The 14043-nt window shown below is 33.3% G+C and overlaps 1 pseudogene; it reads left to right on the top strand.

The window, feature by feature from the left end:
• Nucleotides 1–1841: 1841 nt before the first annotated feature.
• LOC112004293 (potassium transporter 5-like) lies at nt 1842–13751 on the top strand (annotated as a pseudogene).
• Nucleotides 13752–14043: the final 292 nt, after the last annotated feature.

Genomic DNA, 14043 nt, shown 5'->3' with positions numbered 1-14043 from the left:
TCATTACATTTTCATATATTTTATTTAGGAGCAAACATATCACAACAAATCATAATACATTCTTAAAAAAATGAAACAAAACACAAGAAGACAAAATAAATTATACCTCCATTACTTTGAAAATTGGGTTCCTCCATGGTTATGTGAACAAGATTTTGTCTCTTTATACTAGAACTTTTCACTTGATCTCACTAAAGAATCACTCATAGCAACCTTTGTTTGTGGTAATACTGTGCACTTAAATTTTGTCGGCACTAAGGTGTAAGACTTGTGGCTTTTGTTCACAAGAGTGAGAACCCTAAAAGGTTCTCTTTGTCCTAAGTCCCAATTACAAAACAGCTGGCTAGCACCCCTTTTTTATATTTTATTCTTTTAATAACGTTAACTGGTTGTCCAACGTTGGAGACTTTTTTTTTTTTTTTTGAGAATTAACGTCGGGGACATCTGCATTTGTTGATGAGCTGTCCAATTCAAATGATGTCAGCACTTTCTTCTTACATGTTTTGTTCTTATTGGCTGGGACTACAAAGTCAGCTTAGTGACCTTGTAGTCTGGGACTAGGTAAGAATTTCCCCAAAAAAAATAGTAACTATATAGGCTAGTAATAGTAGCTATAGGCTTTAACCAAAAAAGAAAAAAATAAGTAGTAGCTATAGGCTAGTAATATATAGTTGGGAAGCATTATAGTTAATATTCTTAAGGAATTTTTTAAGTTCTCACGTCTCATCTTTGCTCCCCAAGTATGTAAACCTCAAGATTCAAGCATTATAGTTTATATTCTCTACCTATCTTCTTCTTCATTTTTGCTGCTCAAGTCTGTAATGCTCTTCTTTTTATCTTATATTTATTTTTACCACTTAGAGCCATGCAAACAGCAAGGGCAAAAGGCGGATTTGCACATAATCTATCTCATCTTCCTCCTCAATGCATCCCAGATGGGTTCTGTCTTTTTTATTTTTATTTATTTATTTATTTTATTTTTTTTGCTTTTGACTGGAGTTTAGAAATACTTGAGAGAAAGGATTATTAGTATTTGGAGGGAAAATGGGTTAGGGATGGGCCAAAAATTATATTTGGAGGGAAAATGGGTATCAAAATTCTTTTTTTGTATGTGCTTTTGTCTTTATTTTATTTTATTTTATTTCATTTTTTTGGATTTTGACTGCAGTTTAGAGATGTTTGAGAGAAAGGATTATTTGTATTTGGAGGGAAAATGGGTCAGGATTGTTTGTATTTGGTGGGAAAATGGGAATAAAAAAAAAAACACCTAACAAAACGGTTTAAGATAATATCAGATCCAATAGTATTGCATACTTTTGGTCAATGTTACATTTCAATTACCTGATTCCTGCCCCACCCTTTAATTCTACATCTATGCTGCTATGCTTGGATCTTTTTGTACTAGAGTTGCAGTTGCATATCATATTTATACAAACATGTAGACATTTTTTTAAAGCAAGTTATATACATGCGAGCATGGATGCATAAGTGTATGCATTAATATGAACGGTTTTTACTTATAAAGCAAGAGTATTGCTGAAAATAGTCTATTATGATTGTAGTTGTTTCAAGAACAAGCAATTTTGTTTATATTTTTTAATTGGTTTTATTTCCAACGAAAATTGGGTTATACTTGGTAAGTAGTTCACTTCTTTTACATCTATGAATTATGATAGAGACATCATAATAGAGAACTTGTTTAACTCATCAACCCACTTCATCTCAAATAAGAATGTGTTTGTTGAAATTATGATAGGGACATCAAGAAAAATAAAAGTTGGATGCATGAAACTGATAGAACTAGTACACGATATAGTGAAGGTGTTAAGCAGTTCATTAACATGGCACGTGGTCATGCGAATCGAGTTGGCAGGATTAAGTGTCCATGTCGTAAATGCACAAATTTGTATTATCACCATATAAACGCGGTGGAGACTCATTTGATTGTGAATATATTTGATTTGAATTACACCCAATGGATATTTCATGGGGAAGAAGATCCATTTTTTAAACATGTGCAAGCTGAGCATAATGATGATAATTCACAAGTAGAGGACATTGATGATGTTGGAGAGATGTTAGATGACATTTATAGGGGGACATTTCCAGATGCAAATATAAGTGAATCCTTCACTTCTCCAAGTCCATCAAACAATGATTACAAAGCAAGACCTTTTGATCAGTTGTGGGAAGATGCCCAACGTGAGCTTTATCTAGGTTGCAAGAAGTTTTCTAAACTCTCTTTTTGTATGAAGCTACTTCATATAAAGACACTTTGCAATTGGAGTGATAAGTCATTTGATTTGTGATTGACTTGATAAAACAGGTGCTCTCAAATGGGGAGTCATTGCCAAAATCTTATTATGAAGCAAAGCAGTTCAGATGAGACTTGGGTTTTAGCTATGAGCTGATACATGTATGCAAAAAAGTCTATACACTTTTCTAGAAAGAATATGCTGATAAAGAAGAATGCCCAAAATGTCATACTTCAAGATGGAAAGAGGACAACGGTAAAGGTAAAAAAATTCCTTGGAAGGTCTTAAGGTATTTCCCAATTAAACCAAGGCCACAGCGATTGTTTATGTCAAAAGATATAGCTAAAGACATGAGGTGGCACAACGATAAGCAACGAGACATCTTGTCGATTCAATAGTGTGGAAAAAGTTTGATAAAAAACATGCTTGGTTTGTTGCAAATTCTTGCAATGTGCGACTTGGTTTAGCAAGTGATGGGTTCAATCCATTTGGTAACATGAGTACATCATATAGCATGTGGCTGGTAATACTTATGTCGTATAATTTACCTCCATAGAGGTGTATGAAACCAAGGTCGCAGCGATTGTTTATGTCAAAAGATATAGCTAAAGACATGAGGTGGCACAAAGATAAGTGACTTGAAGATGGAGATTACCTTAGACATCCCGCCGATTCAATAGTGTGGAAAGACTTTGATAAAAAACATTCTTGGTTTGCTGTAGATTCTCGCAATATGCGACTTGGTTTAGCAAGTGATGGGTTCAATCCATTTTGTAACATGAGTACATCATATAGCATGTGGCCAGTAATACTTATGTCGTATAATTTACCTCTATGGAGGTGTATGAAACCAAGGTCGCTGCGATTGTTTATGTCAAAAGATATAGCTAAAGACATAAGGTGGCACAAAGATAAGCAACTTGAAGATGGAGATTACCTTAGACATCCCGCCGATTCAATAGTGTGGAAAGAGTCTGATAAAAAAAATGCTTGGTTTGCTGTAGATTCTCGCAATGTGCGACTTGGTTTAGCAAGTGATGGGTTCAATCCATTTGGTAACATGAGTACATCATATAGTATGTGGCCAGTAATACTTATGTCTTATAATTTACCTTCATGGAGGTGTATGAAGGGTCCGTATATGATTTTGTCCTTACTTATTCCTAGACGTAAGGCACCTGGAAACAAAAATGATTTAAAAAAATTATGGAATGAGGGCATCAAGACGTATGACGCATCAACACAACATTCATTTAAGTTGCATGCAGCGTTATTATGGACTATAAATGATTTTCTTGCATATATGCGAACTTATTTGGGTGGTCTACCAAGGGAAAGTTAGCATGTCCTATATGTAACGAGAATATAGAGTCGAGTTATTTGAAGTCTAACCACAAATTGTGTTACATGGGTCATCGTTGATTCTTACCTTTGGAGCATAATTGGTGCAAAAAAAAAAAAAAAAAAAAAAAAAATTTTTGATGGAACTGAAGAGCATAGGATAGCCCCTAATGAATTATTAGGAGATCAACTGTTACAACAACTAATGAATGTTCCAGAAGTGCAATTTGAAAATGATGAAGCTACAAGAAAAAGAAAGCGCACGAAGATCGAGTTGAATTGGAAAAAGAAAAGTATTTTTTTTTTTGAGTTACCTTACTGGTCAACATTGAAACTAAGCCATAACTTAGATGCCATGCATATTGAGAAGAATATATGTGACAATGTCTTAGGTACACTGATGTATGATAGTATAAAAGGGAAAAATAAAGACACTTCTAATGCACGAAAGGATTTAGAAGACATGGGCATACGTAAAGAATTGCACTTACAAAAAATTAGTACATCTACAAAAATGCCACAAGCAAAGTATACATTGACAAAAGCTGAGAATACAAGATTCTGTGATTGGCTAAAAAATGTGAAGTTTCCTGATGGGTATGCATCTAACATTCGTAGATGCGTGAATACCAATGAGGGTACGATTTTAGGAATGAAAAGCCATAATTTTCATGTACTCTTACAATGATTACTTCTTGTTGCAATTCGTGGATATTTCAATGATAATATAAGTACAACATTGATTGAATTGTGTTTTTTTTTTAAGGACTTGTGTTCACGAACATTGAAGTTAGATGTCTTAAATCAAATGAAGGAAGACATTGTTGTGATTTTATGTAAAATGGAAATGATATTTCCACTCGCTTTTTTTGATATAATGGTACATCTATATCTTCATTTACCTCGAGAGGTAGAGTTTGCAAGCCCTATTCAATTTCGTTGGATGTATCAAATTGAAAGGTTCCTTGGTAAATTAAAGCGGTTTGTGTGAAATAGAGCACATCCAAAAGGGTCAATTGCTGAAGGATATTTATCTATTGAATGTTTGACATTCTGCTCCATGTATCTTCATGAGATTGAGACAGTTTGGAGTTGTGAGGAGCGGAATAGCGACAGGTGCCAAGGGGAAAGGGATGTAGGCTTATGTGTTTTTTCACAACCAGTACGTCCTTTAGGAGTAGCAAAATATGTAAGACTTGATGATACACATCTCACATGGGCTCGATGGTATGTGCTTAGCAATTGTTCAAAAATTGATTTGTACAAAAAGTAAGTGTTTCATTGAATTTTTTTTTCCAAGTTACATGTTACTTAGCAATAAAATGTAGTGCTTATATGTTTTTATTATTTAGTAAGCATTATCTGAAGATCCATTGATTTTTTTTAAAGAAAATTTTCATGTTACTTGAAAATAAAATGAAGTGTTTTTACGTATTTATAATGTAGTGAGCATTATTTGGTGATTCAAGGAGAAGGCATCATTGACATTGATCATAAGCATGAAGTTGAATTCGAAAATTGGTTCAAAAATCGTATATGTGGGAGTAATGCGACAAATGTGTCAAAAGAATTATATAGTCTTGCATGCAGATCTAATTCTCTAGTTGTAGTTTATCAAGGTTGCATTGTGAATGGTGTTAGGTTCCACACAAAAGACCGTGAACATACTCGTCGTACTCAAAATAGCAGCGTCTTTGTTTCAGGTGAAGATGGTGGAACAGAAACTGACTACTATGGTGAGTTGAGAAATGTTTTGGAGCTAACCTAATTGGGCAATAATCATGTATATTTATTTAAGTGTGATTGGTGGGACACTAGGGATGGAACAGGAATGCATATGAATGAGCATTGTACAAGTGTGAATACATCTCGTACATGGTATCATTTTGACCCATTTATCTTAGCATGCCAAGCTTCACAAGTTTTTTACTTGAATGATACCAAATTAGGCAATAGTTGGCAAGTGGTGCAACATATGACGCATAGAAACATGTATGATATTCCCACAGGCACAGAGAAAGTGCATGAAGAAAATGAAGAAGATAATGGTGATGCAGTATACCAAGAAAGTGAATGTATTAGGGTTAATGCAACAGTTCAACAAGAAAATGATGAAGACTCAACTTTGTTACATAGAGATGGTGTGCTAGCAATAGATTTAGGGGACTTAATACCTGTTGATGATATATATGTGCAACTTGATGAAAGTATGCTCATCAATAATGACTAGTCTAATGAGGAATAGGATACAGATTCCAACAATGAAGAAGAAATATATAGTCATGACGATGTTTCAAGCTCAGATTAGGAAAAAGATTTATCTAGCAATGATGAATCTATTAGAGATCTTGGGGATGAAGATTAAGTTGAGTTTTGATGCAGGTTAAATTTTGTTAAATACATAAAGCTTTCATATCTTCTCAGCTATGGCATTTTTGAAAAATAAAACTGTTAAAGTTTTACTTGGATGTTAAAACTATTTTGTACACATTTTTGTCATCTACTTTAGTTCACCTTTACATTGGTTTATTCTTTTTATTTCAAGTTAAAATGTCGCATGCCTTGGGCTACTAATGATGTTGAGGGGAGATACTTTTCATTGCAAACTTAGTTGTATATCTTCTTGAGGAATTTGTTATTATTTTATTATTATATGAGAGAGTAGATTTGAATTTAAATTATGTATATGATATAGAACTTGGGTATTGTTTTCCTTATTAGTAGTTATTGATGGAGTAGTTGTTATGCTTATATGAGTATTTGTGATTGAAAATTTGTGATGTGTGGAATTATGGTTTGTTAAAGTCGGATTATTATGGCAGTGACCTGATTGTCCATATCACGAGTTCCTCTATTTTAGCCCAATTTAAAACTCCTGTTTATAACATGCAAATAACACCTTGTCTTCTACATCATGGCAATCCACCTGGCAAAATCTAATTCACAAATGGCTAGCATGTGATCCTTGTAGAAGATTCAACTGCTTGACCCACTCATGCTGTGAAACTTCCTGATTCATCTACAAAATATACTACACAGTTGTCTGGTATTAAAGCACATTGTTTATGTGTCATTCTACATTTTGACAAGTGCCTGCACTTTTGGAACTCATTGTTGTATTTGTTTGTTTGGATAGGAGATTGAGAATAAGAAACTTAATTTGGAACATGTTTAGCTTTCAGAGGAGAATAGTGGGTTATGTGTGTAGAATCAAAAATTGGCTGAAGAGGCTTTTTAAGCAAAAGAACTAGCTTCTGTTGCTGTTGTGGAGCTAAACAATTTGGCTGGTGAAGTGTCAAAGTCCTCCAACATTTCGGTTTCAAGTCTCCTAATCTTCAAAGACTGTGAGTAGTCTCCCTTTCTTTTCCCTCCTTTTGTGTTTACTTCTATAATTCAATGTTATTGTAAATTATTCCCTATAAATCTAAAATTTTATTGGCACCATTCAGAAGCTTTTTTTTGTCATTGATGAGTCTTAGCAAGATGCATAATTTGACAAATTCAAGATTTACTAAAATGAGAATTAATTGGCTGTACCAAGCCCATGAGTCTTCTTTTTAATTTTCAAGTCCTTTTTCCTTTAATAGTTCTTCTATTTCTTAAGGCCTTAGATAACCAACCAATTTCATATAGAGATTGAGAGTTTAAGAAAACTCTAGCAACTTTTCTTATAGCTTTGTGGGTGTGATTGCAAATTGAGAGTTTAAGAAAACAGATGAACATTTTTTACATCGTTTAATGAAAAATTAAATGGAAAAGGAATGATGGAAAAGACTCTTTGTGATAATTGAACTATCATAACATTTTAAATTGTTAGTTTCTTTGACCTTCAGTTTAATTTAATGACTTTATTGCCTCCAAGCCATTTGCTGAAGAGTTAACTTTTGTTGGGTCTTGTTTTGAAGGTTATGCTGAAAATACTAGTGGTGGTTCGTCTTGAAGGCATAAACGTGATCATAAAAGAGCACGATCTCCCTCTTTTGTTCAACTTGTAAGTCCAAGGTGTTTACCAGACACTATGTGAAAGAAACAAAGTTTTTATTTTTATTTTTTATAGAAGAAGAAACTAAACTCAAAGTTTGACACTTCAATGTTGGGGAGTGTCAAAGTTCACATCATTTGCCAAGAGTTAACTTTTGTTGGGTCTTGTTTTGAAGGTTATGCTGAAAGTACCAGTGGTGGTTCTTCTTGAAGGCACAAACTTGATCAAAAAAGAGCAGGATCTCACTCTTTTGTTCAACTTGTAATTCCAAGGCGTTTACCAAACACTATGTGAAAGAAACAAAGTTTTTATTTTTATTTTTTATAGAAGAAGAAACTAAACTCAAAGTCTGACACTTCAACTTTGGGGAGTGTCAAAGTTTACATCATTTGCTAAGAGTTAACTTTTGTTGGGTCTTGTTTTGAAGGTTATGCTGAAAGTACCAGTGGTGGTTCTTCTTGAAGGCACAAACTTGATCAAAAAAGAGCATGATCTCACTCTTTTGTTCAACTTGTAAGTCCAAGGCGTTTACCAAACACTATGTGAAAGAAACAAAGTTTTTATTTTTATTTTTTATAGAAGAAGAAACTAAACTCAAAGTCTGACACTTCAACTTTGGGGAGTGTCAAAGTTCACATCATTTGCTAAGAGTTAACTTTTGTTGGGTCTTGTTTTGAAGGTTATGCTGAAAGTACCAGTGGTGGTTCTTCTTGAAGGCACAAACTTGATAAAAAAAGAGCATGATCTCACTCTTTTGTTCAACTTGTAAGTCCAAGGCGTTTACCAGACACTATGTGAAAGAAACAAAATTTTTATTTTTATTTTTTATAGAAGAAGGAACTAAACTCAAAGTCTGACACTTCAACTTTGGGGAGTGTCAAAGTTCACATCTTTCCTGGTTGTGTTAAATTGAGGTACTTTTGATGATCTCTCTTCATTTTACCTTCTGGGTATTCCTTATTTTTGGTAAACCAATTGTGGGTATCTTTGAAAATCAACAATTGCTTCATGATTTTGTGGGTCTTTGTGTCTTAGAGTTTCATGGGTTTTGAATGATTTTTAGAGTTTTTGTGTGTTTTGGGTGTAACTGATTGGTGAATTGTAAAAAGGGTCTTAATTTAATTTGAGTTATGGAGTACTATTTAAAAGGAAACTAGTTTGGAAATACTGAAAAAATTGGATATGGAATTTTAGCTATTACTTTTCTTTTCTTTTTCTTCTTTGTCTTGTTCCTTGTTGGCTCTTGTTTTGTGTTTTGTTCATTGCAACAAGTTTCAGCTCGGTTGCATATCTTCATGAGGAATACGTTATCATTTGATTAGTATTTGAGTGAATAGATTGGAGTTTTTATTATGTATATGATATTGAACTTGGGTATTATTTTCCCTTATTAGTAGTTATTGATGGAGCAATTGTTATGCTTATATGAGTATTTGTGATTGAAATTTTTTTTATGTGCATAGGATTGTGCTTTGTTATTTCCCAATAGGTACCCATGTAAAATTCATAATGTAAATTTTAAAGAAAAAAAAATGTAAAATATTATTTGTGACGACAATGTCATCACTAATATTTTATCATATCATTAGTGAGGACAAACAATATCATTGCTAATATGCAATTTTTAGTGATGACATGTGTGTGGTCAATTATATATCATTATTTGTGACGGCAACAAGCATTGTTGCTAGTAATGACATATTAGCGACAAAAAAAATGTCGTTGTTAATAATAATCTACTAGCGACGACAAAAAAATTCGTCGCTACTAATGAGCTAGTAGCGACAACATTTCGTCTTGGGGTCTCGAGTTATTTATGACCACAATTGTCAGTATTAATGATGACTTTGTAGTAGTTAATAGTATTGTACTTGCAATGACATTAATATATAAAGGAAAATTCAAAATTTTTTTTGCTAATTTCGGCCCTCCTAATGTAGCCCCAAAACACCAAACTAATAAAAAAAATAATGTAATAACCAGATAAGCTTAGTGGCCCTAGCTTGAATTGATTAAAAAAACATTAAAAAATAAAAGCAAAAAAATAAAACTTTAAGGCTTGTGTCTGTCGTCAATCATCACCTTAACCTAATAAACCAAATCAAAGAAGACAAAAGAGAAGAGAAGAGAATAGACTACTAGAGAGTAGAAGGTGAGTACGAGAAGCTGAAAAATCTAATAGTAAGAGAGACCATTGACAATGAAGGTGATTTAAATAAATAAATAAATAAATAAATCTACTAACAATAACGTGAACGTTTCTTATAATGATCAACCGTACTTCGAGGAACCCATCCATGATAACTAAAACTTTGGTCTTGATGATTGAGTGTGTTTGTGGTGTTGTTTGAAACATTGTTATTTGCTTTGTGCTATTTATGTGATACATTAGGTATTGACATTGTTATTTGCTTTGAGTAGTTTATGTGAGACGTTATGTATACTTTGAGTTGTTTAACTTAGAACCTAAAATTTATGAGTTGCAACTTGTAAACTTTTTGAACTTTGTTTATTTATTTATAATTTGGTATTTTTCTTTTTATTATGAGTAATTTCACTAATTTGTGCCAAAAATTACTTTTTTTTTTAAATGTTTCTTTAATATATATTATAAGTTATAATTATACGAATCCTCTCACCGATCTGTATAGGATTTCAACCATGATAGCCTTGGTCCTAACTATATATAAATGCTCATGAATTTTTCCTTATTCATTTTGATAAAATAGAAACAAATATTAAATCATGCTTTATATTATTAAGTAGGTAATAATGAGGATATTTTGTTTGAAATGAGCATTTGGTAAGTCTTATTCGTTATTAGTTTATTTTTTTGAGAGATAATTTAATAGTTACAACAATAAATGTGAGGGCATTCCAACCATTATTCTCCTCGTAAAGAAAAACATACAATGACAATGAATTACGTGCTTAATGTCATTTTGTATCTCACGTTAAGTGACAATGAAGCTAGGTTGTGTTATTAATTAGATAATGATATGGCTGTGTCTTACATCAATTTTGATTTGTACATGTGATTAGATCTGAGCGTAATTTGAACTAACCTCTTATGAACTAAGTCGTTGTTCACTATACAAAATGGTAGCAAGGAGAGTATTATAATATTAAGGTTAAGCTATATTTCTCATTCTTCAAAACTTTTACAAAGTGTCATTTTGATTTCTAAATATTGAGGTTGAGCTATAATATACGTCTACTAACACTTGGAACATAATAGAAAGATTCTTTCTTTCTTTCTTTTTTTCCTTTTCAGGTGGGACATTTGCCTTGAACTCTCTAATATGCCGGTACGCCAAGGTGACTTTGATCCCAAATCAACAAGTTGAGGATCATGACGTCTCAAATTACCCGCTTCAGTTGCCAAACCGCCGTCAGAAAAGGGCTTCGTGGCTCATGTCTAAGCTAGAGAAGAGGAATTTTGCTAAGTCTTTGCTACTGTTTGCCACAATGCTTGGAACTTCCATGGTGATAGAATAGTGTTCTCACTCCTTGTATCTCAGGTTTACTATTCACTTTTTATTTGTTAAGATAGTGCTTGCAAAGCCATGCATGTGGTGTATCTGTTCTTCCATTACTAGTTCATACATCGATTAGTGTTTGTCTCTTTGTTCTCTCATTATGTATTTGACTTCGAAATTAATAAAGAAAAAAAATTAACAAGTCTTCCCTATTCCATTTATGTGATGACAGATTTGTCAGTTGTGGGGGAACTCCAGGAAGCTACATCTAAAATCATAGACGGTACGTAACCATTCAACATTCTATCAATATAGAGCTCCTACAACCTAGAATCCGAGTTCTAATTAGTCAATTTAGATTATCTGTAATGTAGTCAATACAACCTTAGGTGGAACTATTATTTTCAAATTCTATCTTTTATTAGTGTTAAAATAATGGTAAAATGATTAAAAAAATTTCTTTTCATATATGTGTGTGTGTGTGTGTGTGTGTGTGTATACAGATTTGATTGTTTGGATTTCAGTAGCCATCTTGATCCTACTATTCTTGATTCAAAGATTTGGAACTGATAAAGTGGGTTATACATTTTCCCCCACACTTTGCGTTTGGTTTGTACTCATTTTTGGCATTGGCATCTACAATATCCTCAAATTTGATCCAAGTGTTGTAAAAGCCGCAAATCCAAAGTACATTATGGAATATTTTCAGAGGAACAACAAAGAAGCGTGGATTTCTCTTGGTGGTGTTGTCCTTTACACTACAGGTTGCAATTTCTTTCACATATATATTATATACGAATACCATTTATCTTACTGTTTTGGATTACTTGGAAATTAAGCATGTTCATGAAGTATTATTACTTGTAAAATATGCAGGTTGTGAGGCTTTATTTGCTGATCTAGGCCACTTCACAGTTCGGTCCATACAAATATGCATGTGTTGCCTAACCTACTCGGCTATCGTTCTAGCATACACAGGACAAGCTTCTTTTTTTCGCAAGAATAATGAACTCGTTAGAAGTGTCTTTTACAGCTCCATACCAAGTACAACAATGCATTTTTTATGTTACTCTCTCTTTTTTGTTTTGGTGTGTGATAAGAGTATAACTTGTTCAAGTAGTTGATGCAAAAGCTATGTATTGGCCCATGTTTGTGGTGGCTGTATTGGCGGCAATCATAGCAAGTCAAGCAATGATTTCAGCTACTTTCTCTATAATCCAACAATCTCTCTCTCTAGGGTGTTTCCCTCGTGTGAAAATAGTACATACATCAGCAAAGTATGAAGGACAGGCTTATATACCAGAAATTAATTACTTTCTTATGCTGGCTTTCGTAGGAGTTACTTTGGGTTTCAGGACCACGGCTAAGATTGGAAATGCCTACGGTAATTTATTTTCTCACATTTTCCTTTTAACCACGGCAAGCTAGTCACTCATTTATATATTTATTCTTTTGAATGCTGAAATTCAAGAGTTTGAAAGAATAAAAATTCTTTTAGCACACCTTTTGTGTTTGACATTATACTCCATCAATTATAGCCTACCATACTTTCTTTCCTTCCCTTATAAATCACTTGAGGTTTTTTTAAAAAAAAAAAAATCTTTGTATTGTATGATGTAAACTACCTCCATAAAAATGAAATACTAAGAGTGCGATTGAGGATTTTTTATTTTAAATTCAATCTGTGAGATATGAGTATCAATTAATGAGTTGTTAACCGCGTGCAGGGATAGCAGTGGTTTTTGTAATGACCCTCACATCATCCTTCCTAGTTCTAATCATGATCATGATATGGAAAATCCACATGATTTTTGCCATTTCCTACATTGTTATCATTGGCGCATTAGAGCTTCTCTTTTTAACTTCGGTTCTTTACAAATTTTCCAAGGAGGGTATCTTTCTCTAGTCTTTGCAGCAATTCTAATCAGTATAATGTTTGTTTGGAACAATGTGTTCGGGGGGAAGTACTATTATGAGCTTGTGCACAAAGTTTCTTCCAACAAATTAAAGGAAATACTTGATGACACAAGGTTTTGTTGTATACCAAGGCTTGCCTTGTTCTACTTAGAACTTGTTCATGGTATCCCACCAATCTTCAAACACTATGCAGCAAATGTGCCTACGTTGCACTCAGTCCTCATTTTCGTCTCCATCAAGACACTACCTGTAAGCAAGTTTCCTGTTGAAGAGTGGATCCTTTTTTGTCGAGTAGAGCCTGAAGATCTCAACGTGTTCCAGTGTGTTGTGAGATATGGATACACAGATGTGCGAATTGAGTAGGAGCCATTTGAGAAGATTTTGGTAGAAAGATTGAAAGAGTTCATTAGTGATGACTTTTGGTTGTCTCAAAGAATGCTCAATAATGGTGAGGAGGATCGAGAAGCGAATGATGAGATGAAACAAGTAGAGGAAATGAAAGAAGAAGAGAATAAGGATGTTAAGGAAGTTGAAGAAGTTAAGGGACAAGAGGTTGTGAAGAGAGAGGTTGGGGAAGTGGACAAGGCTTGGAACTCAGGAGTTGTTCACTTAATTGGTGAGGGTGAAGTAGTTACTAGCAAAGGAGCTAGTATAGGCAAGAGAATCCTCATAGATTATGTTTACAATTTCTTGACGAGAAATTTGAGATAGAGTAATGAAGTGTTTGACATTCCTCACATGCTAATGCTAAAAGTGGGCATGATTTATGAACTTTAATTAGAAGGTATTGCAGAGGTGTGCAACTGCAATAAGACCAAATGTGCTTACAGTTTTTCTTTTAATTATAGTGACGGAGTTAGGAATTTATCTTTGGGGGGTCATATGTAATTTGTGTGTGTGTGTGTGTGTGTATGAAATGTAAACAATCATGAGACAAGATTGACAAAACCATTTAATATCTTTAATCAACTATGAAATGTTAATATAGTAGTATATACTATTTATTTTAATCAACTAATCAAGTACATTTATGATTTATAAGTACATTTATAATTTATAATTCAATATA

Source organism: Quercus suber, unplaced genomic scaffold (assembly GCF_002906115.3).
Source record: "Quercus suber isolate HL8 unplaced genomic scaffold, Cork oak 2.0 scaffold_509, whole genome shotgun sequence".
NCBI classification, from domain to species: Eukaryota; Viridiplantae; Streptophyta; class Magnoliopsida; order Fagales; family Fagaceae; genus Quercus; species Quercus suber.
Note: the sequence above shows the minus strand (reverse complement) of the source record. Positions and strands in the feature narration are given on the sequence as shown.